At 47.6% G+C, this 24,888-nt stretch overlaps 1 long non-coding RNA gene across 2 annotated transcripts in view; it reads right to left on the bottom strand.

Moving 5' to 3' along the window:
- LOC110345104 (uncharacterized) overlaps positions 1–24,888 on the bottom strand; it is a 29,302-nt gene that overhangs the window by 3,905 nt on the left and 509 nt on the right. For both annotated transcript variants that reach the window (XR_015450283.1, XR_015450284.1), the window contains exon 2: positions 1–24,888. This exon is cut by the window's left edge. This is a non-coding gene — a long non-coding RNA (uncharacterized LOC110345104).

The raw sequence follows: 24,888 nt of genomic DNA, 5'->3' as shown, positions 1-24,888 counted from the left end.
AGACACTTCAAAGATCCTGATGAAAGCCAGCGGTCTCGGGTTTGATATTTGAAATATCTCTCTTTGGAGAGCTACGTTGAAAATCCTTGACCACATTCCATGTGTTCGGATTACACTGCTGTTAGAGAGTAACTGAGCTTGGGTAGTCGGCAAACCAGTTGTGGAATTCTTCTCCTTGTCACATGGACAGAAGTGTCCTCCAAGGGATATAAAGTGGAAAGGGTGAGGTCAAGAACTGAAAATCAGATGGCCCCAATCCAAATCCTGAACTTGGCACTCCTCCGTGAGCAGCCTTGGAATATTTGTTTAACATCTCTGTTTCAGTTTCCTTGTCTATAAAAACAGCGATGATAGCAACCCTACCTGTTTTATAGGGTTTCATGTGAAGAAAAATAAGCAAATACATACAAGTCACATGCCCTGGCACAGAGGGAGCTCTCAGAAGGTACTAACTATTGTTAATATCATTTTGAAAAATTCATGGAAACAGGATTTTACTCAGCGAGATGATGACCCACCTGGAATGCAAAATGCACAAGGTGCTCGTCCTCAGGTCCCCACCACACACCTGCCTGACCCTGAGAACGACTCCTCATTTCCTGTGTTCAAGCTACATCATCCACCTTACCTCAAAAATAGACACACAATGGGCCAGGGATTTAGCTCAGTGGTTTCACCACCTGCTGTGCAAGAACAAGGACCTGAGTTCGATCTCTGGTACCAAAAAAAAAAAAAAAAAGAAAGAAAAGAAATAGACACACAAGAAATAAAATGAGAGCAGAAATTGTAAATGCAGCTTCCCTCCTGGTATCATGAGTCAAATAAACTTCTTTCCTTTGTAGATTTCCCAGTCTGTGTTAATCTGCTATAGCAAGGGAATGCAGAATAAAATACCCAGTTCTCTATGAGGACTGCTATGCCTCACAGTCCAAAACATACTAAGGTCCAGGGAGATATCATGATGGAAGAAATAACATCCTCTTCTCCCCTAGACCTACACCTACCCTGGAAAAAAAATCTCCGTAATTGAAGGTAACTTGTGTGGGTTCCTGTTTGCAGGCCTTACACATAATCCCTTAAATTTTTAATGCATTTTGGTAGATACAGCTACCAAACTAAAAATGTAAAGAAAAGTGGAAAAAAGGCCAAAATACCAAAAACGTATGTGTCTCTGTGTCTTCATATCCTTCCAACACAAGATTACTGATTTTAAGAAGTTAGTGAAAATATTCACAGTAATTTTCATGATGCCTCCACATTTTTAATTATTTCCCCATTTTGCCTATGAGAAAACTGAAGCTCAGAACTATAAATTGCTCCTGTACAAAAGGCATCCACTAAAAGAACTCCATATGTTTGCTTAATCCAAACATATTGCTCTAACCCTAAGTTAATCTGGCATCTCACGCAGATAAGATTTGGAACTTGAAATAAATTCACACTGAGAATAAATGGAACCGAAATTTGTACTCATAAAATCAATCTTTGAATGGTCAGCTTTTCACATACAGTATTGGAGCTGTTGAACCAGTTGGCTAAATAAAAGATTCCAGAACACACTCATCCTCCTTACCCCTTTGTCACAAAGGTGGCAGTGGATCACAACCCGGTGCACTGGCTTTCCAAAAAAGACGTCAGAATGCTCACCTGCAGATTCCAGGTGCCCTGGGTAGACAGCCAGGAGTGGAATTTGACTCCCATGGAAAGGTCTAAGACGTGATTCAGTGGGTGACCTCCAGTGTTTGCTCTGACTTCTTACAGAGGAGTTCGAAGTGGAGCTGTGAAGTTTCCCAAGCTCTGTGCAGGTTACCAAGGTCCACCCTGCAAACAACACTGGCACTCTCTGGAAACCTGTCCCCTATGAAGCAGCAAGGAAAGAATTCCCTGGCTCTGCTTCCTGGTATCATCATCCCCAGCATCCCCTAACTCAATCGGTTGGCCTTAGCAATGCGGTCCCACAAAACCTATAGTTAATAAATGGGACAGATTGGATATTTTTTAACAGAAAAGGTACAAGAACTCCCAGTATTACACAAATCCACTTCTCGCCTCTCTTTGTGCCTCTCAAACTGATCTGCAGCCTCTGGAGTAGACTGGACAGAGACATCCTGGTGTTTTTGACTTCAGGGAAGAGCAAAGTCAAGGACAGAAGTCAGCAGAGCTGAGGCATCTTTCCTGCAATGTGTTCAATTCACCTGTCACCTGGCTGGCTGTCTTGCTAGAGGGTAGAGGCCACATTTAGGGATGTGATGCTAGCACGGGGTAAAGAAAACACATTTCTATTTTGTCTTTAGGTAAAGAGATGCCAGGCATCATTCTGCTTTTCCTGGTGTACAGGATGACTTATAGCTGAGGTGAGAATCGTTTGGGACCTCAAAGCCTTGCTTACTCCCAAGCAGCTTTAGGGGAGACTCCTTCAGAATGCAGCATAAAGGCTAACAGTTGGGGGGCTGAGAATGCCAGAGGCTATGCTATGCTTGACTCCTGACACTCAAAGGAAAAATGATATCCATCAGAGAAACCATTAGAGAGCAGTGACAAAGAATCTTATAGAGCTTTCGATGACATAAACAGCTTGCTGTGGCACTCGTGCCATAGGTGGGCCACCACTGCCCTAGAGCATCGAAGTAGGACACGGCCATGTGCAGCTGCTCCCACAACCTGAATGGGTATTGGTTGTGGGACTGCTGCCTGAGAAGGGTCTTACAGCTCACGTTCTCATCCTAACATGTAGACTGGATCTGTGCATCTCCAGCTGCACAGACTACCTCGGTTTGAGATGAACTCTAGTGCTTGATGTTGCAAACGAGGCCTTTCTGATCTGGGCCCAGCCAACTCCATCTCATGCCCCTCTGCATTCTCACTGACTTGCTGTTTCCACAGCTTTCCTTGTTTCTTCCTAATTCCTGGATTTTGCACATGCTGTTCCCACTCTGGAACATATTTTCTCAGTTGAAAGTTTTGAATTACAATAATTTTTGTTTCACTGAAAGTACCAGGGACTAAAATATACATGCCAAGCCACAAATGAAGCAATCCCATATGGCAAATAATTTTTAATGTTAAATTTAAATGATAATATGGTACATATGTGAGCTTATAAATTCGTTTAAAAGATGAACATCAGGGCTGGGGATTTAGCTCAGTGGTTCCACCGCCTGCCTTGCAAGCAGGAGGATCTGAGTTTGATCCCCGCTACCAAAAAAAAAAAGGATGAACATCAAGCCAGGCATGGTGGCGCACGCCTGTAATTCCAGCACTCGGGAGGCTGAAGCAGGTGGATCCTTGTGGGTTCAAGGCCAACCTGGGCCACATAGTGAGTTCAAGTCCAGCTGAACTATATAAAAAAACTATATATAAAAAAAGGCAAACATCAATTAATCACATGTTAAAATTCATCCCTTTAAAATGATCCATGTATAATATCAAGAGATCACCCTTTTTTAAGTCAGATGTATGTGGCTTAATGTTTCAGGTCTGTACTTGCTGGAAATGTGATGTCAGGCAAATTGCCATTCACTGTGCAGTTGAATCTCTCCATCTGCAGAGTGGGGTCCACGCCCACCCCCTGCCTGATGGAACTGTTGTGAGGATCAAGTAGCTTCGGAAGGGTGAGTATCTAGTGCTGTGGACCAGGCATGTGGCAGGGACCAACTCTGTCCCTAATCACTGTGACGGTCTTCGTCATCAATATGCTAAACTGGCCCCACGGCGCCTGTCCACAGTGACAGCTGGTGCTTTAAAACGGATGTGTTGATACCACCCCGCATATTCTGAGACTACCAAAGCCTTTGGGGGTGACCTTCACAGCCGTGGAGTTTGAGGAGCATCTCCCACCATGGTCACTTGAAAAACAGGGAGCTATGGAGCTCTTCTCACAGGGTTATGCCCAGCAGGGGGAAACTTACTGCAACATAGTGAAGTCAAAGCTCTAAGCAAGGAAAGAGGAAAGCAGGATCTGTTTTTAGACCCTTTTCCGAGGCTATCCACACTCGCATGTCCAACTTGAAGGAGCCACAACAGATACTCTTCTGTTTTATTTTTTGAGTCAGGGTCTCACTATGTTGCCCATGCTGACCTCAAACTCCTAGGTTCAAGTGTTCCTCCTACCCAGGCTCCCTAGTAGCTGGACCCGTAGGCATGCCCCACCGCACCTAGGTACTTTTCTCCTAGTTTTAAACATGGCAACTGAGGCACCGAAGGGCTAGCTGCCTGAGCGCACGCAAGTGCACTGTTCCGCTCTTTCTTCAGTTAGCTTGCACTATCCCCATGGCTCCCGTTCCCTGAGCAGCAGCCCCTAACCTCAAAATCTTCCCCTCTTGCCAGAGGCGCCACCAGGCTCCTTCACAGTTTAGTTTTCCCTTCTGCCAACAATGGCCATCTGTAAGAGGCCCTCGGCGCCTGGAGTTTGAAATTGTTTTTCTTCCCTCCCTTCCTGAAAACCAGATTGTTCCCAAGCTCCAGGCTGTGTAGCCAGTGCAGACCTGACTTGCTGGCACCCATGGTCGCTTGTTTTTGCAGCGCTGCTCCTGAGCCGTGGAGTGCTGGCGTTGGCCTCCCTGTGAGAGGCGCGCAGCAGTAAGGCATGTATTTGCAGGGAAGTAAACTTCAAGAATAAACAGAAACTACACACACTCCACATCCTGCCAGCCAAGCAGCCGTCTCCCGGTTCTGACAGGTGATCCATCTGACTTCCTCCTGGCGACACACACCAGGCCAACTGTGGGCCTTGCAGCATGGCGGGTGGGCAAGAGCACAAGCCTGGTTCTCCACGTTCTGGCAGTGCAAACTTGGAAAAGCTCTCGGCCTCTGAGACATAGGTTCCGCATCTGAAGCCTGAGGAGAAATGTGCCTCTTACTTTTACTGTGTAGTTTGGAACTCACACTTAGAAGGTGCCATCCCAGTCCAGAGAAAGCAGGTGCCAAGGCCTGTCAGCTCTGCATCCATTCTTTTGGTTCCTCCAACATGCCTATATCTTCCCTACCTCCAGACCTTTGAATGTTCTCTTTTCTCTGCCCCTGGCATACTCTCATTCCCTCCTTTTGAACAGTGTCCCGCTTCCCCTAAGTGCTGGCTAAAATGCTATCCATTCTGCAAGCCTTTGTCCAGTGAGTCTATCTCAGAAATCAAATTTACCACCACACCATGATTATTTTCTATCCTGTTTGCTTCTTCAAAGATGTAGCCCAATTTCAAATGCTTTTAATTTGCTGTGTCCTCCTATATAAATGGCTCCTTAAGGGTTTCTCTCTGCTGTGGCAGTTCAGTGCCTGGAATCTGACAGGGACTCAGTCAGTGTGTATTTAATTAATGAACAAATGTCCTTGTTTTGTGCAGCCTTAATTAGCTCAAGGGAGAAATCAATAAGAGCCTCCAAAACCTGGAATCACTGACCCTGTTGGCAATTTTATCTCCAACTGAGCTCAGGTGAACAATAAATGTCAGTAGCAGAAAGATATATGGCTTAGAAGGCCAGGAAAGCAAGTTGTCTTGCTGCCAGTAAGGACACTGCCAACCTCTCAAAATCTTTATTATGTGCTTTATCACTGGGGGTCAGCATACTACATCAACTCTACAAAATTCTTGCCCATATCTGCTTGGGAATCTTCCCTACCTACACAAACACATAGGTATGTTTATAAAAAGATATTGGATTAAAAACATGTTGTGACAAGTGCACACATAAAAATTCACAATCTAGGGCCCGGGATATAGCTCAGTGGTGCCACACTTGCCTGGCAATTGCAAGATCCTGAGTTCAATCCCCAGTACAAAAAAAAAAAAATCATAATTTATATTCACACAATTCGGATTTATTGAGCGCCTTTGAGCACAAATAAATGAACGGTGTGGTTCTACACTTGATAGCTAACTAACTTGCCCAGAAAATAAAATAAACAATGATGAAACTACTCAAAAAATTTAAAAATGTGTAAAAGAGTGTGTAGTCCGTCACTCCTCAGTGAAGTGCTTTTGAACGCTGGAGTGGGTTAGAATTACAGAGGAAAATATTAGAAGGGATTTTGGCTCAGACAGTGACTGGACAGGGATTGGCATCAGAAAATTATAAAGTTTTAGAACAGGAAAGGGGATTTGTTTCATTATTAAGGATAACTCTCCTACTTACAAATGCAGAAAACGAGCCTGGGTCCCCCACCTGGTGTCTTCAGCAGAGGAGAGAAATGGAATCTCTCTTCACTACATCATCGGGGACATTTTAGAAAGGGGTGGGACAAAAATCTCAGCCAAGACACCAGAATGAGTGAGCAGGATGTGGCAGTAGCTGAAGAAACAGGCTGAGGCCAGGGCGGAGAGACGTGAGGAGAAAGACTCTGAGGTGGACCGAGGGTGGCCAGTGGCTGGTTTCGTCATAGAACGTCCTTATTTTGGGCCTGTGACTTGCTGAGCAGCACCTGACTCATTCCCCTCAAGCAAGTCACCAACTCAAACAGAAGAAAGGGCTCACACATCATTCCTTTCACCTTGGGGCATCGTGGGTGCACACTAAATATTTGTTGGTTTGCTTCAAGTCTGATGCTGGACTGTAAGCGTGAGGTCAAGAAGTTTTATGTGAGCCTCCACCAAGTCCTGTTTAAGTTAGCAAGGTTCTGAGACGGGAAAAAAATCAATCACCTCTTTTACAGATAGCAGGCATCGATTGGTTCTTTTGAATTGAAATGCTCGGTTGGCATGGAAACAAGAAACAGTCAGCCTGGAAGAATGTGACCGAGAATGGAGAGACAGCATGGAGGTGCCACTTTCATGCTCCTTTTGCAGATGACAACTACACCCAAGGCTGACACCATAGGTGTGGTCACCTTTCTCCAGCCTCCCTAGAAAAATGTATATTCCAGCTCTTTGTCTTAATACCTGTATGATCCTGGGCATAACCTGGACTTCTTTGGACCATGGTCTCCCCTTCTGCTAACAACAGGCGAGCACCAGTATAATGCATGGCAAGAAGCAGGCATTCAACAAATACCAATGCTCCTTTCCTTCCTGATGGAGAGTAGAGGCTGCATAGAAAAAGGCAGAGCAGCCTGGGGTGGTCTGGAGGCAAGAAGATGGGAATTTCGGAAAGACAGAGCACTGAGGACTTTTCATATCATGGAACAAGAGCAGCAAGTCCTAGATAAAAGGAAGGAGAGAAGCCATGGCTTGAAACTACAGCAAGGTACAGAATACATGGATACAAAAAAGTCCAGTGCTATCAAGAAAAAAAAAAAATCTCGAAGATCAACCCCCTCTTTGGACCTTAGCATCCTCAAGTGAGAACAAGGACATTTTAAGGTTGATCTCAGAGGGCTTGATGGCATGATGGCTTTGATCACAACTATGGCAGGAAGCAAGGGACAGAATGAAAGGGAGATCCACCCTGGCTGTCTTTCCCATCACAGAGCAGAAACCAAGGGGAGATAATCACATGAGACCTACTGGACTTCGTGGTCATCAGGATCATATCAAAGGGATGTGCTAGTTTCTCTCCAGTGGTCTCTACTTCCCCTTTGTTCTAACTGTATTTGGGGGAAGTTGGCTTGGGTGGTTCTGAGATTGGAAAATAAAGTAAGAAAACCCACTAAAAGTGTTTGCAGCCTTAACCATACTGACTCCAAAATAAGTCCTTGTCCTAAGCAGTTTTACCCTGCCTGTCTTTGAAGGGGGAGAAGATGAAAGAATGAAGTAGGAATCCTGGGCAGAAGTCTATTACACCAAGCAACTGTCTCCATCATACCCTGACCTCTTTTAGTCATGTGGCTTAAGGCATGGGTATAAGGGATGTAATCCCTACCCTACAACTCCTCCAGGCCAGGGCAGGACCTCTGAGGTTCCACTGACACTAAGCCGTAGATTCTGAGTGGCTTCCACTGCCTAAGTTGAAAAAATAATCAAAGACACTTGTGCTGTGGGGCTTGGGTGGGCTGATACTGCTATTCTTTTCCAAGATATTTGAGCCCATTGCAGCTAAATATGTTAGCCACAGCAAAGGGCCCTAGAAGGGGTGGATAAGAACAACTCAGATGTATTCTCTCATAGTTCTGGCGCTGGAGGTCCAAATCCATGGTGTCAACATGGAGCCTCCTTTTGTAGGCTCTGGAGAAAGACCCACTCCATGCCACTCCCCTGGATACTGGCAACCTCAGGGGTTCCTTGGCTCACTGATTCTTCATTCCAGTCCTCCATCTTATGCAGTTCTCCTTGTGCCTTCACCTCACCATCCTCATAAATAACTTTCTAAATGTTCCCTTTTTATAAAGACACAAGTCATATTCGAGTGGTCGACTCCAATATGACTTCATCATAACTAATGCCATCTGCAATGACCTTATTTCCAAATAAAGTCACATTTTAAGGTCTTGGAGGAAGGGAGGTTAGGACTTCAACATCTTTTGGGGGAACACAAGCCAACCCATAGTACTGAGGTTTTCTAATTTATCCTCAAGAGGTCAGGATTTGAAATTAACATTCCCAAAAGATTAAACATTCTGGGTATTCACTCCATGTGCTAGTATCCTTAGAAATGGCCATTAAGATAGGCACCAGTGCAAGTAGTTCCCAGCCAATTCACAGCCTATAATCTTTTTACGACCTCCCAGTTCCCTCTTCCCTGAGCTGGCAAACACTCAGGGCATCCAGGCACCAAGGAACTTGCCACTGAGATGAATCTACACCAAGGCTGTTCATGTGACCAGAGAACCCCAATTACATTGCACCAAAGTGGAAATAAAATTGTATTCTACTCAAAGAAGGAGGAAGGAGTTACAGAAGGCTAAGGGTCAGTACAGGCCTCTACAAAAGCCAAGTGCATGAACAAATCCCAACTCTGAACATGTGTCTCACATCCTGTTGTCCTCCTTATCTCAAAGTTCCCACAAAGAGAAATTCAAGCTAGAACACTTTCAGGGAGTGAGGGGAACAGCAATGACACCATTGTTCTACCTTTGTTTCATATACAGAAAGTTGGGGCAGGGTTGGAAGAGATAAGGGTGTTCGCTAGGAAAATCTCCATCCCTGGAGTCTTCTAACATGTTATTTCTACATTAGTACTATCAAGCCAGCTACCCAAGATGCCAAACAAGAAGCTGATCGCATTTCCCAATCTTATTTGCAAACAAGCATTCATTTCCTGCTTACCAAGGCACAGAGAGGGCACTTTGTCCATTCGAATCATTGTCTTAAGCCAGTGATGCAAACCACCGAGCACGCTTTGCCCCAGCCAGAGTCTGGATGCTCAATGTCATTGAACTCAAGGAGCAGATAATTGGTATTGAAAGGTGTGATTGCAGCCCAGTCAGCCAGGTAATCAGCCCCTGATTTCTCTTCAAGACTTTAGACCAATTGGAAATCTTAGCCCAAGAGGAGGCTGGAGGGAATTATCCTGGAAGTGTAGTATCCCTTTTCAAATATAAACACCAGACAATTATCCCAACCAGTTAGCCCTCCATGGCTCAGCACACTGCATCCCAGAGAGTATGTAGAGGAGACCCACCCTCTGCCCAGGGAGCTGTCTCCAGCCCTGGCCCCCCACAGCTCCTCCAACAGCTCAGTCTTCCAGGACTGTTGCAACCTTGGGAGTCACTGTAGACTGAGCCTCCTCATCCCGGTGCTTGTTTTGCAAACATTTGGCTGCTGCATGGGAGCCTGCCTCAACCTGAGGTCTTAGCTCCTTCTTGGCTGGGATGGTGACGTCTTCTTGAGAAAGGCTGATCTCTTGCTCCCTCTCTGATCTGATGGTTTGGAAGTCCCACCTGAGAATGTGTCTTTGTCCCATCCTCCCAGAGTCAACTCTCTAGTCTCAGAAGCCAAGAGCCAACTATAACATAAAATTTCAGTATTTTTGTGGTGTTCACATCAAGACTTAGAGGACTTATAGGCAAATAGAAAAAGGTTCAAGGCAGGGCCCCAGTCTCCCTTCTGATCGTGGGTGGCCCCTTCTCTATGAACAGGGACACCTTCTGACAAGGAAGATACATGTGGAAATGAAATTGCTTCTGTATCAAAGGATGCTTTCTCCATTTTCTTTACAGGGCTTTGCTTTAACCAAACTCACAGTGGCTAACATACCAAGTCAAGTAAACCAAAATAAACATGTGCGGCCATAAAATACTGATTCTCGCCTCTGACAAAGGCTGTGCAGCCAACTACCTGGCCTGGACTCAGAGGGAGGGCCCAGTACATAAACAAAGTTTGCGTGCAAGACTCCATGTATTATCAACATAGCTCATTCAGGCTCCCGCCAACCTCAAGGGTGTCACGTAATTCTACATTATGTAATGTGCAGATCAGGAAGAATCTGAAAAAAGAGGCATTTTGTTCCTTAGAATCTATCTGCCACCCAGGGTCAGCGTTCTCTCAATCAGATTGAGCCACCTTAGGGCTAGAACCCTCCGGAAAAGGTGTTCAGAGCATCAGGATTCTGCAACTACATCTTCCTTCTGGAAAGCTTTGAGTTTAGATCCCTGGCCAAAGCTCCTCTTGCGTTCCAGAGAAGCCTTATCTTGGCATTAATTTTCCCCCTTAAAGTTTTAGTATGAAATTGTTAAATATCCAGTAGATTTTGAAAGGTCATACATTAATCATCTTTGAGATATATTTTTAATATAATTGCTACTCTCTTATGCATGGCTCTACGTTTTCCAAGAAACTTGTGGTGGGCATGGAAGGAAGGTGCCACGTGGCAGCTCAAATGGCAGCCCGGGGCTTCCTTAGGATGCTTGCAGACACAAGAAGGGCTTCTGTTATAGATCAAAATGTGTGCGAACCTTAGCCCCTCCACTTGCCATCTCTGTGACCCTGCATGGATTTCTTACTGCTTGGGTTTTAGGGTGCTGCCTTAGCATAAATGAGAGCAACCCTGAATCAAGGGTTTACTTGGAGAGCAAGTGTGTCTGTGTACAACGACTTCTCTGCAAAGCACCATTCGGAGTCCTCAGACTTCTAACTCAGACTACTGGATGATATGGTCACGATCAGGAACTAGGGAATTTTAAAATAGCATAACTGAGTAGGTCTATGTCACACTGCATAAACAGAATTCAGACACAAGTATTCCTTAAGGTGTGCCTTTTATTGGTTGGATTGTCTTTCTCTCAAAGAAAAGTGATGGAACTTTATCAAGCCTAAACTCTGTCCGCATGCTCCATTGTGAACACAGCTATGGACACCAAGAAATTATTTCCAGGCTGTCTCATCCCTGTCTGTATAGCTCAGGGATATTTTTCATGGTGGCTGCCATATAATCCTAAACCCTAAAGGTTCCGGTGTTGCTGCCTTATAGGTGAGTAGTTCTTCTCTTCTTCCTTTCACCCCAAAGAGCTTTTAACTTCTTCTAACCCTTGCTGACCTACAGTCCCTTAGACTCACTTAAGTCAGACTTCTCTCTAAAAGAACATCGCAGAGATCTGAAAAGCAAATCTCCTAGTTACCTAGTGTGCAAAACAGTGAATGAATGCCAATTTTGTTTTTGGTTTTTGTTTTTGTCGCACTAAAGATTCAACCTAGGGCCTTCACACTAAGCTATATCCCCAGTTCAATTATTATTTGTTATTTTTTAAATTTTGAGACAGGATACTGCTAAATTGCTAAGTTTTCCAGGCTCACCTTGGTCCTCCTGCCTCAGCTTCCCGGAGTGCTGGCCTCACAGGTGTGCTTCATCATGTTAGGTTGGATACTCACTTTCTTTTGGTACCAGGGATCAAACTCAGGACCTTGTGTTTGTGAGGCAGGTGCGGTGCCAGTGAGCTAAATCCCCTGCCCCAGGACACTCACTTTTGATGAAGAACTTCTTTCAAGTAAGAGACAGACTGAAGCCCAGAGACGGGATATGGCTTTCCTAAAGTCACAGACTAAGTGGATCAAAACAAAGAGAAAACTGAATTCAGCATAGTTAATACTGAATTCAAAGCAGCAATGAATGCAGCAAGCTGCTGTGTACTTTAGATCAGGAATCATTTCCATCAACAAGTCCAGAGACTTCGGAACTAAAAAAATCCAACTGTAAAACACATCTTTTGGAAAAAAAATTGAAAACACCTTAAAGACATTGTCTGTCTCATAGGGAGAAAGTCTCAAGTACAGGAAGACAGGACGCTGTTGACGAATCTGACACATTCCACATCCAGACAGGCAAGGACGTAGCCTAAATCATTACCATCAGTAGCTGAAGAAGATAAGTGGAAAGCTGGAGCTAGAGCCTGGGAAAGAGATCCCACTTTAAGAAAGACATGAAGATCCACACAAGGGATGGACTTGTTCAGAAGGAAATAAAGCAACAAATCCAGGAGGGAGCTCTCTCCCAAGAGGAGAATTCCAAGCCATTCCAGAACTATATCCACACAAACTAGACACAAATCTAAAAAGGAGGAATGAGAGGGATGAAACGAGAGCAGAGCCCACCAAGGGCATACTCGGGATCTGTGGGATCTTCGTCACAGACTTGTCATTGGGACAGACCCTCCTGCTCAGCCTCCCGGTCACACCCCTCCTCCCCCGGGCTGTTCAAGTTCACCACCAGAGGCAGACATTGCATCGAGCAGAAGCAACCAAGGGTGGGAAGAGAAAGTGATGTTTTAGGTGGCTGGCAGGGCAACTGCCCTGGCTTTTAACCTACCCACAGAGCTACAGGAAGCCAAGTGTTCTTCAGGCCGGGCCAGACTTTCCCACCCCATCTTGGGGGTCTGCCAGTTTTCGCTGGCTCTCTCTCCAGTGTCAAGCCATCTTGTGAAATGACTGGTACTTCCTGCTTCCTGTCACACCCCAGACCCAGACACGCCACCTCTCCCTGAGTATCCGCCCTGTGGCTCTACAAAAAGGAGCCAAGGGGGCCCTTGAGGACACAGAAGCCCCTGTTCTGATAAGGAATAAGAGGAATAAAACACCGGGAATGCTTCCTTCCTGTTTCCTAATTTTCTTCCACTTGCTTCTTTCTCCGGCTCCCACCCCCATTCCCTACTGTGCTCACTACTCCGTGGCCTTGAATCAGGTCCACATTCCTGGTTCTTTGAGTCCCAGCCTCCCAGCTGCAAGGCCGCGGGGATGTTCAGAGAGTTACAGCGTCAAGAAATTCTCATCCCCATAGACCTGTCTACCCACCTCCCACCTGGCCTCCAGAGAAACAGGCAACATTCCTTCAGTCCCACAGAGAAAGGGTGTGGCTCCAATTACTCAATTAAGCCTCCAAGCCAGCATCCTATGCCCCCAAAACAATAGTGTTGTATTTTTCTTGGACTTCGTTCCTTTTATTTGGTTTCTTCTTCGGTTAGTAAAAGAACTCTTTTCCCTCTCAACCTTCCTTAATCCACCAGCCTCACTTTCCTGCTCTTCCGGAAGAATCCAACCCCCAACCCCCATCAGAGAAAGCCTCTGATCATGAACTTGAGTGATGTCAGCGAGCTTGAGAAAGGCCTCGGCCTCCTCACCTGAGGGAAGCTTCTCCTGGGAGTCCACATCCCATCTCTGATCTGTTTGTTTTGGATGCCAATCCCAGGACTCTGGGTGAGGTGTGAGACAAACTGACCTTTCCTGTTTTCTGAACCAGTGATCTTAGGTCACCAAGTCGGGTTGTTAAGTGTTGAAAATGAAAATCAGTGGGGCCCGGCCCGTCAGAACAGCCAGGAAGGTGGGAACGAAAGGATGATCAGGGAAGGTAACGCTGAGTTTTGGTGGAAACAAACCAAAACCTGCCTACCTGCCGTCAAATCCATCCTCATTAAAAAGTGATTCTAGGGCCGGGGATTTAGCTCAGTGGTTCAGCCGCCTGCTTCGCAAGCGCAAGGACCCAAGTTGGATCCCCGGAACCAAAAAAAGAAAACAAAAAGTGATTCTGTTATTTGGCACAAGGCACACATTACAGAGAATATGATGTGAACATGACCCTCTTGATGTGTTCCCCCCAAGAGATACAACCTGTCCAAACTCCTGAGGCAGCTTCCTGCCAGTCCCACATCACCCAATCTCCTGGTGCTCAGGGGATATTTGTTCAATTATCTACTGTGCTCCCATGCCATGCCCAGCTGCAAGGATAATTAAGGAGCATCTGGCTCAGGAGTATCTTCCCTATGACCAAGCCAGGGCGTTAGGGCACCCAGTGATTCTACTCCCAACTTCTCTATCAAGCAAACAGATCCCATGGAATAACAATGCTAACAATGCCAGGTGTTTGGCTTGGATTGGCTCTTTAAATCCAGTTCTTATCTCACAGAGCAAAATCCGCCCTCAAGATCTACGCAAAATCAGACAGGACAACAGGTCACTTTTAATATGAGAAAACTTAACTTAGAAATAGCATGAAAGTATTTATAGGGACACAGAGGAGGTCATATTTTTGCTCTGAAGAACTCACAATTTTCGATTATTACCTGAAAGTTATTTGTATTGACAAAAATCAGCTTCTAGGTCTTACCAAACATCCTGACCATCTGCTTATGCTTTGTTGCATCAAAGCTTTCAATTCCCCAGTCTCCCCAAAGAATGAAGCATTTTTATTTCCATTTAAATAATTCCAACACATTGGGAAGAATAAAACATTTTACCACCATTTAAGTAATTCCAGCACGTGAGAGTGCTCTGGGATTCCTTCTACTTAACGTATAAAAGGCATAGCAGGTATAATTATTTCCAACAAATAGTTGTTGAACACCAGCTACCTACAAGGCATTTGACCAGCTCAAATAATTGCAAACATTAAAATCACTTGTGAAACAAATCACCATATCACATTCTCCATACATGTACTTCCATAATTCAACAGTTTAGGCAAACTCAACAACACCCTTCAGGAGGCAGACACCCTTTCCATATAGCTGGGTAATTGTTAGCAGAAATCCGCTGTCGTAATAAGCCATTTTACAGGAATGCCGGTTCAGTTCTATTCTGCCTAAAGAAGATCTAGAGTCCGCCTTTGTTCCTAACCTGGGAGGATGTGAGGAAATAACAATACCTTCTTTCAGAAATTATGGAGACTGAAAGGTAGGACCCTCCTCTCCCAGATAAGCACTATCAGGAGGTGGCTTGGGTGAGCCTTCCAGTCAGCTGGGCACACCAGCCTCACTGGAGGGAGCAAGGTGCTGGTGGCAGGACAAGTGTCTTACTTTCAGAGACTGGCAAGGACCTCCGCTCCTCTGTGGGGAAGTGCATGTGGCCAAGGCATCCCCAGGGTCCTCAGAGTTATGTCGCCTGTCACTGTGGCCGAATGTCTACAGCCTGCAATTGAGTTATGCAGCCAATGCCTTCCAAAAGCCTGCGTTTTAGGGTTTGAGTGAGCTTCGTGCTTAGCTTTTCTCCCTCCCTTACCTTTTTATTCACAGTTTCCAATACATAAGGCACTTTATAATATCCATGGAAACCTTCTCAGCCACAGATTTAGAACAGGACTATGACCAAGTGTCAGCCATCGGGGAGGCATCTGAGAGCATCCAGTAATGTGGCACCAACATGTGACTCTCTTTTTCTAATCAGGTCCCCAAAGGGGCGTTTCTTTGCAAAGGGCCACATGCTGAGAGCTTTAGCTGAGTAAGAAGCAGCAGCCACCTGACAGGATGGCTTAGGAATGGAGTTTCCCTCAGCGCGGGTAACAGTGGGCAGTTGTATAGCATGGACCCAAACCTCTCTTCAACACTCGAGAAATGTCTGTGGAGTGAATGTTGCTGCACTTTTTCGGAGGGCTGTCTGTCATTATTATAACACGTGGACACTTCTCAGAAGCAGGAATCCTTATGCTTGAATTTTTCGTTATTCTTCTCTCCACAACCCCCTGGCTCCCTGAGAGTGCTCTGAGCTCAGGAACAGATAATAAAATGTGCCACTGAAATAATGGACCCTGTGCTCTTGAAATCCTCTGTCCCCATTCTGTATACAGTTGTCCCTCAGTATCCATGGACATTTGTCCCAAGACCCCTCACAGGTGTCAAATCCTCAGATGCTCAGGAACTTTATATAAAGTGCTATTTGCATAGAACTTAACACCCATTTTCCCCTATGTGTTCAGTTATCTCTCTATCACTTAGTACCTAGCAATGTAAATGCTATGTAAATAGCTGTTACAGTTGTTTCGGTAATAATGATTTTGAGGGAAAGCCTGTACATGTTCAGTACAGTTGTAATTTTTTTCCCAATATTTTAAATCCACAGTTAGTTGATGGGGAGAGTGAAGATTTGGGGAACCAGCTGCATATCCTGGAACAGTCTTCAGCAATTCCCCCCATCTCATCTTTTCCATTTTCTGAACAAGTATCCAGGAAAAACTGTGAAACATTAAAAGACCAAGCTTATTGAATTCTAAACTGGCTCTTTTTTGAGAGAACAGCTACACATTGGTGAAAATGAAAGCAGAATATAGGCCCTGGGCTGCAAGTGCCCTGACCTATCTTTCCGCCCATGGCCATGAGCCAGTCGTACCATGCATCTGTCTTTCAGCTGCCTCTAGCCATAAACTGGCATGGCAACTTTCTTGCACCTGTTATGCATGATCCAGTTTGAAACACCAATGTTTGCTGTACAAATGAAATGTGTTATCAGTCAAGCCTGGTTCGAACCAGAGAATTCTAATCTCTGTTCCTCAAAAGAATGTGTGCTTCCCTCATATGGGACAAATTGGAAGTCCGAAAGCTACAAGAGCAAATTGCTAGTACCAGTGGAGGTACAGACAGCATGTGGAACAATCTTGGTGCCACATCTTCCATGGCAAGACAGATACTGAGATTCAGAAATTCTCCAAGTTGCTTTCCCTCCCAACCCATTCTCTTCCATTTAACAACTTTATTTAGGGACTGTCATCCCTAAATGTGTCTTAAGATTGTTCCTTGGAAACCACAGTTCAAAAGGAAGGTAGTCAAGGCCACAAAGAAACACAGGCCATGGGTAAAAACAGTTTCATCCAACATAGAATAGAGAAAACGGTAACAAACCCCACTGGGACTTTGTATTAAATTGACTTTTTGTAAAGCAAGTATCCAATTCTTTTTGTTTTCTTGTTTTGTTGTTATCGTTACTGTTGGTTTTTACCCCTTTACATATAGAGATATGAGATTTTGTACAAGCAAAGTAACCAGTCCAAGCTTCAGATTTTTCATCTGTAAGATGAGGCAAATAATAAGAACTACCACACAAGGTTTCCAGGGGACCATACAGGTGACATATCCAGGTAAAGCCCTTAGCAATTTCCTAGCACACATTAAGGGCTCTGCAAACATTTTCTCTTTTTAATAAAGGTGCCAAGGAGCAGAAAAGGGCCAGGGTGATAAAAGAGGGGGTTGTTGCACTTCCAAAGACATTGAGGATTGCCCCAGATTTAAAAGGTTAGGAGCACTCCATTTTTGGTTTGTAGAGTAAAGTGATTTTGAAAATCTGGAGAAGCCCCAGATCATGATAGAACAAGGCTGCCACATACATGGAGAAGAAGGAACTCCTGATCTACACTGAAATAAAATGAGTGCTGTGAAATAAAATCAACCAACACACCATTCCCACAAACCCAAAGAAGTTCTCATGAGAAGGAAAATTTAAAAAGGGTGGGTACGTTAGATGTGCATGGTTCAAATCACACTCTGTTCTCTGCTCCTCCCCACAAAGGCGGCCAACTCCTGATTAGGGAGAAGGGGGGAGATAAGATCAGAGATGTCCTTCACAAGAGAGCTGAGTCCTGTCTCTCCCACTGACCCAAAAAAGAGCTGGCGTCCTAGCAGGGCACAGGCACAAGGATAAGAACGAGGAGGTGTGGGCTCCTTGGACTCCCCCAAGCCTGTGTGCCTGGGAGGAAGAGTTCCGTGGTGACAGCAGCCTGTCAAATTCCTTGTGTGTACAGGGACAGAGGGAGGCAGGCATGGCCCTGAGACACTGGGGCCAGAGATCTACCTCTCCCACTAGCTTCGTGACCTTGAGCAAGCCACACACTATTTTCAGAGCTTCTGTTTCTTTGCATGAAATGCAAAGAGACTAATTTCTTCCCCACACATCCTCCTAGGGACATCTAGGGAATACAGTTGATGAGTGGATGGAAGGGCACTTCAAAAGTGGAAGCAGGAACCAGGAGCAAGGAATACTCATTAACAATGGGATTATTTTTTCAGCAGTAGGTGAGAAGGCACAAAAGCAAAGGACTGTGACTGTGTGTGCTCTGGAGTGGTGTGTGTGTGTATGTGTGTGTGTGTGTGTGTGAGAGAGAGAGAGAGAGAGAGAGTTTTCCTGGGGTTCCCCTGAGTGAATGAGGGACTCCAGAGTGTATGCATGGGTATGTGCTCATGGGGAGCTGCAAGGGGCCGTGTTAGGTGAATCCAGGCAAAGGCTGTTTATGGCTGGAGAGAGACAGAAGCCACAGAGGGGGTGGAAACAGAGGGGCACAGGTTCCAAACAGAATGAGGCCAAGCCCAGGGCCTCTCTTCACCAAGCTAGTGCCCACATTTCCCACCTAAAGTGGATACCCATGAACTAGGAGAAAATACCACTACCTACCCTCGTACACCACTACACCCCTCACTACAGCATCCCACCCAACTGGCAGCAGATTTCACTCGGAAGCTGACGTGTCACAATGAAATCAAAGTCTTTCCCCACGAACTCCTCCCCTTCCACCTTCCTCCAAACCAATGCTGTCGTAATCATATTCCTGAGACTAGTAATTCCTTCCATCTCATGTCCATCCTTTTCTTCTGCCTTTTCTGCTTTTTTCTTAGAGATAAGTTACCGTTTGGATTGGGACAGGAGTGGAGATGAAGGGATATGGCCAGGAGGGAGGAAGGGAGGTGCCAGCTGCCGAATCTCCTACAGGCAGCTCCTCCTGCACACTCACCCCTTTCTCAAGTTCCCTTTAAATCCCACACCGCCTGCCCCCTCCGTCGGAGAGGCTGAGGAGGGTCTCAAGCTCCTGAGGCCCTGGGGACCGCAGTCCCCGGGGCCATCTGGGAGAGATTAGTCTGCAGATTTCAGGTAGCAGCCAGCACACACGTGCGGCCCACATGACACCCACTAATTCCATCCGCACAGCTCTCCCAACAAACAGCAGTGCCTTTCACAGAGAAGAAAATGCCTGCCTGAGAGAGGAGCCTCTGAGAAAGGCAGTGGTAACCGCCTCCCAGGCACCAGCCCCCACCATCCCACCCCCCATTCAATCACTGGGCCCCAGCAACAGGCCTTAGAAAAGCAAGCGAGAAACCCAGAAAGAAAAAAATATATATATTTATTATCATTGTATATTTAGGTAGCGAGTTCCAGGGGTTTTAGAAGTTCTGATGTGGTAATGACAATTTCAGTTGGTGGTTTGATTGTTTTCTCAAAACCTGTAAATCCAGACCAGAAATGTAGAAAGATTGTGATCTGAAAGCTCTCTATCTATCACTCCAAATACTCTCCGAAGGACTGTCTCCAACATGCCTTCTTATAGAAAGAAGTGAGGGCAGGAAATTCACAAAGCACCAGGACAAGGACAGGTTTGTCAGTGACACAGGCAGCCGCCCATAGGACACATCCGGAGGGAAGCCAGAGGACATCTTTAGTTAACTGGCCCAGGGGTCCCTCCTATGTAAAATCCTACCAGTAGATAGTCACTGCTTTGACTAAATTACAGCACACCTGTAACCCCAGGACTCTGGATGGCTGAGGCAGAGAGAACCTAAGTTTGAGGCCAGCCTGGGCAACTTAGTGAGATCTTGTTTTGGAGGGGAGAAGCTCCATGCGAAGGTCCTGGATTCAATCTCCAGTACTACTGAACCAGGATTTTTTCTAAGTTGATATTCATTCCCTCAATGAACATTTTTTCAGTCGAATTCAGCAATTGGCCAGGGATACAAAGCAGATAAAAGGAGCGCTTCCCCTCGAGGAGATGAGTTCTGTGGTGAGGACGCATATACAAAGGACAAATGACAGAGTAATAAAGGCCCAAATAAAGCATGATAAGACCTTGGACACAGGAAAGTATCAATCTCTAGGGAATGCCCCAGTCTTCCCAGGGGGGTTAGTACTTGAACTGCATCCCCTATTAAACTCCGGCTGCCTCTGATGGAGAGCATAGTGACCTTTAATCGCCATTTACTCCATAATCTGAATAAGTCCCACATCTTGGTCAAAATAACGGTAGGTGAGAACAGCTTCTACCTGGGAGAGACAGGCTTCCCTGAAAAGAAGCGTTAGAAGAAGGGACTGTAAGAAAGCCTGCCTAATTTGTGACAAAAGAAAATCTTACCATAGGAAGCAAGTCAGTACATCAATCTCGGATTTTTCGGAATCAAAAGAGAAACTAATCTTTCTCATTCTTCAGTTTCCAAGGCAACTTCACCCCCACCTTCTGGGTTGCCTAACTACAAATCACTGGCAGAAGTGAAACTGGGATGCAGAAGCCCAGAGGGAGAAGAAGGAGATGGTTGAGTTTTCCTCCATCTCTGCCTGAAAGCACTGGGCCGGCCCAGACGGGTGGCAGCAAGACTGAGGCCTGGCCGAGCTGGAGAGGGGAGCCAGGGAGGCAAAAGCCCTTGTACCTCCCTGCAGCCCTCAGACCCAAGTTCCCAGGGCAGACTCAGACTCAAGAGAAAACAGAGCAATTACAGGCTTGGGCTCTAGTCAGAATTGAAGGGGGAAAAAGAATCCTTGAGTTCCAAGAAACTCCACCTTCCCAGGCCTCTTCCGGAACCTCCACGCTCAGCCTGCTCAGCGCTTGGCCACTGCCATGCTCTCCTCCCCCAGATTTCTTTGCTTTTGGAAAATCATCTGGAAACTGTCATCACCACTGTGCCGGTTGGCAGATGTCCCTCAAAGAGAGGGAAGTGTACCACACACTACAAGGCGTTTCTGGGCTTGAACCAAGAAGGGGCGGAGGGTGGGCAGAGGTGGAGAAGATGGCTCCGGGCTAGAGGAGGAAGGAGGCAAAGGGGCTGCCCCTGGGCCAAGAGTCTGGAGACCACTCCTCACTCCTGCCTTTCGAGCCCCTCAGCGGCTGCGTGGAGTGGCAAGCACGGAGGGCAGCGCTCTGTGACCTACGGGAAGAATCCATGGCACAGGCAGAGAGGGACAAACTCAGCCAGAGGGAGGGTACGGAGGGTTACAGGTAGACAGAAGCGGAACTCTGACAGAAATCAGACTTAGCGATAACGTAAAAGCAGGGACCCAACGGGTCTCCTTTGGCGCACGTGTACATAATATGATCTCAAGCCAAAGTCACCAAGCTGGCTGATTTGGGAAAGAGAATGATTTAACATTGAGTGAACTGGCAGAAGACAATAAGGGAAAGGATGGCAGGTGGAGAAGTCTGGAAGGGATTTGTTGTCTCCACTGCCTTGCGCTTCCTCTCCCTACAGCTCTCTTCCTTCATCTACAGCCTTAGGATAACATCTTGAGTTGTGCACCCCCAGCTTCTGCCTAGCCTGTGCCCCATGCCTAACAAATCTGAGAGCCCCAGCAACCCCAGCCCTGGTTTGCTGCCTGTGACCCCCAATGGTTACTATGGTTGGAGGTCAAACTGAGGCTCTGCTTGGGGCTCTCTCAGGAGACTCTGGGGAGGGGTGGGGGGACTCTGCAGGTGAGTATTTCTGGTTAGAATGCCTGAGCAGACCCCACACACACACACACACACACACACAGCCTGCCTACCTGAGAGAGCAACCTTCAGTCGGTTACCCCCTGCTTTGGCTGCCCAGCATCCCAACTTTTGAGATGTCACCACTGTTCTGTGATAGTATTAAGGGCAACATTAAATACCGGAACTTGACTCTACGGTTACCCTTAACCGTGAATCATACCCATTACTGCTTATCTGTCTCAGCTTTACTGGCGGATATGAAGGCAAATGAGACCAAGACACTGCACTTCTGCCAACGGAAGGGGCCGATTCTGGGAGCTCTGGAGGCACCCCAGGAAGGAGAGACTTCGGTCAGCAACCTGACTGTGTACTGCCAAGCCTGCCCTGGAGGTTCAGGCAACCTGGAAGAAGGAGAAGAAGTTTCCAGTCCTAGAACTCAGTGTGAGAGGAAACCACCTGCCCCTCCCATTGGAAGTGGATACATTCTGTCCTCAGATAGTGACAGGGACTCTATGAGATTTTCTGGGTCTTAATGATGTGAGGAGTGGGAGTATAAAAATCTGACCCTCTCTCCTCCCTTTCCCAAATTTCTCAACCCATCCAAAAAACATAAAAGCTGGAAGGGGCCGGGGGAAAAGGGATTCCAGTCCATTATTACTTTGACATCTGTGACGGGGAAGGGCCTTGGGAGAAGGGTAGCCCTCACAAAGGGGGAAAACCAAAAATCTCCACTTTCTTCAAAACTGCTGATCTGCCTCTGAGGCTGAGAGAGAGCCCAGGAGAGCTCTGCCTCGCTTCAAGGGGGTGCACCCTGTCTTCCCTGCAGCCTTTTACACAAAGAAGAGCACCATGAAATTTATTTGAAGGCAGGAAGCCCAGCCAAACGAGTTGCTTTGGGCCCCCAGGCTGGAAATCCCGGGGCTGTGGAGCAAGGCCGGTCCGCCTGCCCCCAGTGGGGGCATGAGCCCCATCTCCACGTCTGTGGTCAGAGCCACCGGTTATGATGCCACATTAGCATAGAAGATCAAAAGTTGGGGGGTGACCTCGTGACCACGGCCTCCTCCAGGCCCTGGGGACTGAGATAGCTGTTTCCAGAGTTTGACCAAGGGCTGAGACCCAGCGTCGCCTTCTGGCCCTGGAGGGTCCCTCACCCTCACGTGGCTTCGCAGAACCTAACACCACGCAGCTGCGAGGAAGCTCTGTTTGGCCCCAGAGAAGCTCCGGGTGCAGGAAACGCGAGAAGCCCCTGCCGGGGGCTTCCCGGGTCCTGCGGAGCAGGGAAAGGGTTTCAAGAAAGATACAAAATAACTCCTCTCTATTCCACCAGTTACCTTGCAAGCTATCTTCCAGGCGTGCCTTTCTCTTCGGTGGTTTGATGGAGACATTGTTTCCCGTTACTGAAGATCAGAAATAGTCAACACCCACCCAGCAGGGCGAGATGCTCCTCAGAGTGTCTCTAGGCTGAGGAAATTGTCCACAGAAGCGTCCTCCCGAGGGAAACCTTACAAAACTCAGCACTGTGGCCCGTGCCCTGCTTGGGCCTAAACGCCCCCGAAGGGAAAGGTGGTGGGAGATGAGGAAGCCTCTGTCCACGTGGTTAGCTCCCGAGGCTGACCTGAGACCCCAGGCCGGCGGAGTCTGCCGCTGCGTGGAGCGCTCCCGTGATGTTTATTTTCAAATCAGCGAGGCAACAGCACCGTGAGCTAAAAAGAGGCTCAGTGGAGACGGGCAGAGAGGGCAAGACCTGGCCTAGGATATTCACCGCAGGGCATTCGAGGGAGTCTGCCGGGGCAAGCTGCTCACAGCATCGCTAAGTACAGATATTTTGGGAAAACCAAGAATGGAAGGGGAGGGGGCACAGTACCTGTGGAATGGGGGCCTCTCACCCCCACGCTCCTTTCCCCTCTGAGGCTCAGCCGCTCCCTGACCGGCCAGCAGGTCCGGTCCTGGGCTTCTTCGGTTCAGGTGCTCAGCCCCGGGAGCTCTGCTGGGTTCCAGCCACCAGATGCCCCCCGGGACCTGGCAGGGTCACCCGGGGGCAGGGCGAAGGTTCACACCCCCGCACCCAGCATCCACACTTCAGCTGCTCTTTCTCTTCGAAAACAGAAAAAGGGAGGACAACTGAGATGCCCCTCCCAGCCTGTACTTTTAGTGGGGGGCTGCGGTTATACTTATAACCTCTCCAAGTAGGGCGTCCGTTTGGGAAGAAATTAACTTGTAGGAACTCACATGCAAAGGCGATTTGGGAACGCCTGGCAGACAGGTCTGGTGGCTGGGATGGGAAATGCACCTACTGGGGGCAAGGGGTCCAAGGGTCACATTTACTGAGACCTTTACTGCGCGCCTACAAAGCAGCCTGGTTCTTTCCTTTTCCCTTCTGCTGCTGCTGCTGTCCAGAGAGGAACGCCTGTCCTAAGACTGGGGCTTACCTGCCCTTCCCATCTAAAGGAAATTCGAGTCTGAGTGAAAAAGCACAGCGAAAAGTACTGAGGAGCGGTTGGGAGCCCAGGGTGGCGCGGGGCCTGAGCGTCCCACCAGGGCCTGAGGCCCTGCAGGATTCGCTCAAGTGGACCAGGCCTGGGCACTGGAGGACAGAAGGGGCATCCCCGCGGGTGAGCGCTTCTGTAGGCAGCACTGCCCGGGGCAGGATCGCTGGGGTTCAGCACATCTTCCCAGGAAAACGGATTTAGACCTTATCCCCACTTTCGCTAAGGAATTTTAGGTAGGGACGCTGTGGTCCTTAATTCCCCAGGTGACAGAACGCATCTGCCCTCATCCCTCCCCTCCATTCGGAGCCCGAAGCCCCTCCAGCTGAGCGTTTGCGCAGCGCCGCGGAGCGGGAAAGACGCCCCGCGCCAACTGCGCTCCGGGCTCCCCTCGCTCGTGCGTGTTCGAGGAGGAGAAGTTGGAGGCCCCCGCGGGGGAAATTGAGCCCGGCGCCGGCCCGGGATGCTACAAGAGGGAGGCTGGGGATGGGGGGAGGGCTCCTAGACCTCGGTTTCCCAAGGATCCCCCTTGAGATCACTCGCACCTCGGCGACTCCGCCCCTGGCGGCAGACCTCGTGCCGCTGGCTTCAGAGCAGGTACAAAGCCTGTCGCCACCGTGAAATGCCTTCAGTCGCCTGCCGTGTGTCTTGGACCTTCGTCCTTTCCGGCCCTCGCCCCCGTCCGGTTGAGGACCCTGGGGCGTTTAGCTCCTAGCAGAACGCTCTGCCCCAAACTAGGCCAACAGCCTCAGTTTCCCCGATCTGTACCCTGAACATCGGAGCGAGTTCTTCCGCCCTAAGCTCTGGCTGAGGTCCTCGGCTGCGGGCTGCGAGCGTCTTCTCTCGTCAGGAAGGAGCCGTCAGGGCGACCAGGGAAAATGAAGTCGAAGGAACCCAAGCTT

This window comes from Heterocephalus glaber, unplaced genomic scaffold (genome assembly GCF_053883595.1).
Source record: "Heterocephalus glaber isolate CG9 unplaced genomic scaffold, H.glaber_assembly_v1.0 deba00000937, whole genome shotgun sequence".
NCBI lineage: Eukaryota > Metazoa > Chordata > Mammalia > Rodentia > Bathyergidae > Heterocephalus > Heterocephalus glaber.
Note: the sequence above shows the minus strand (reverse complement) of the source record. Positions and strands in the feature narration are given on the sequence as shown.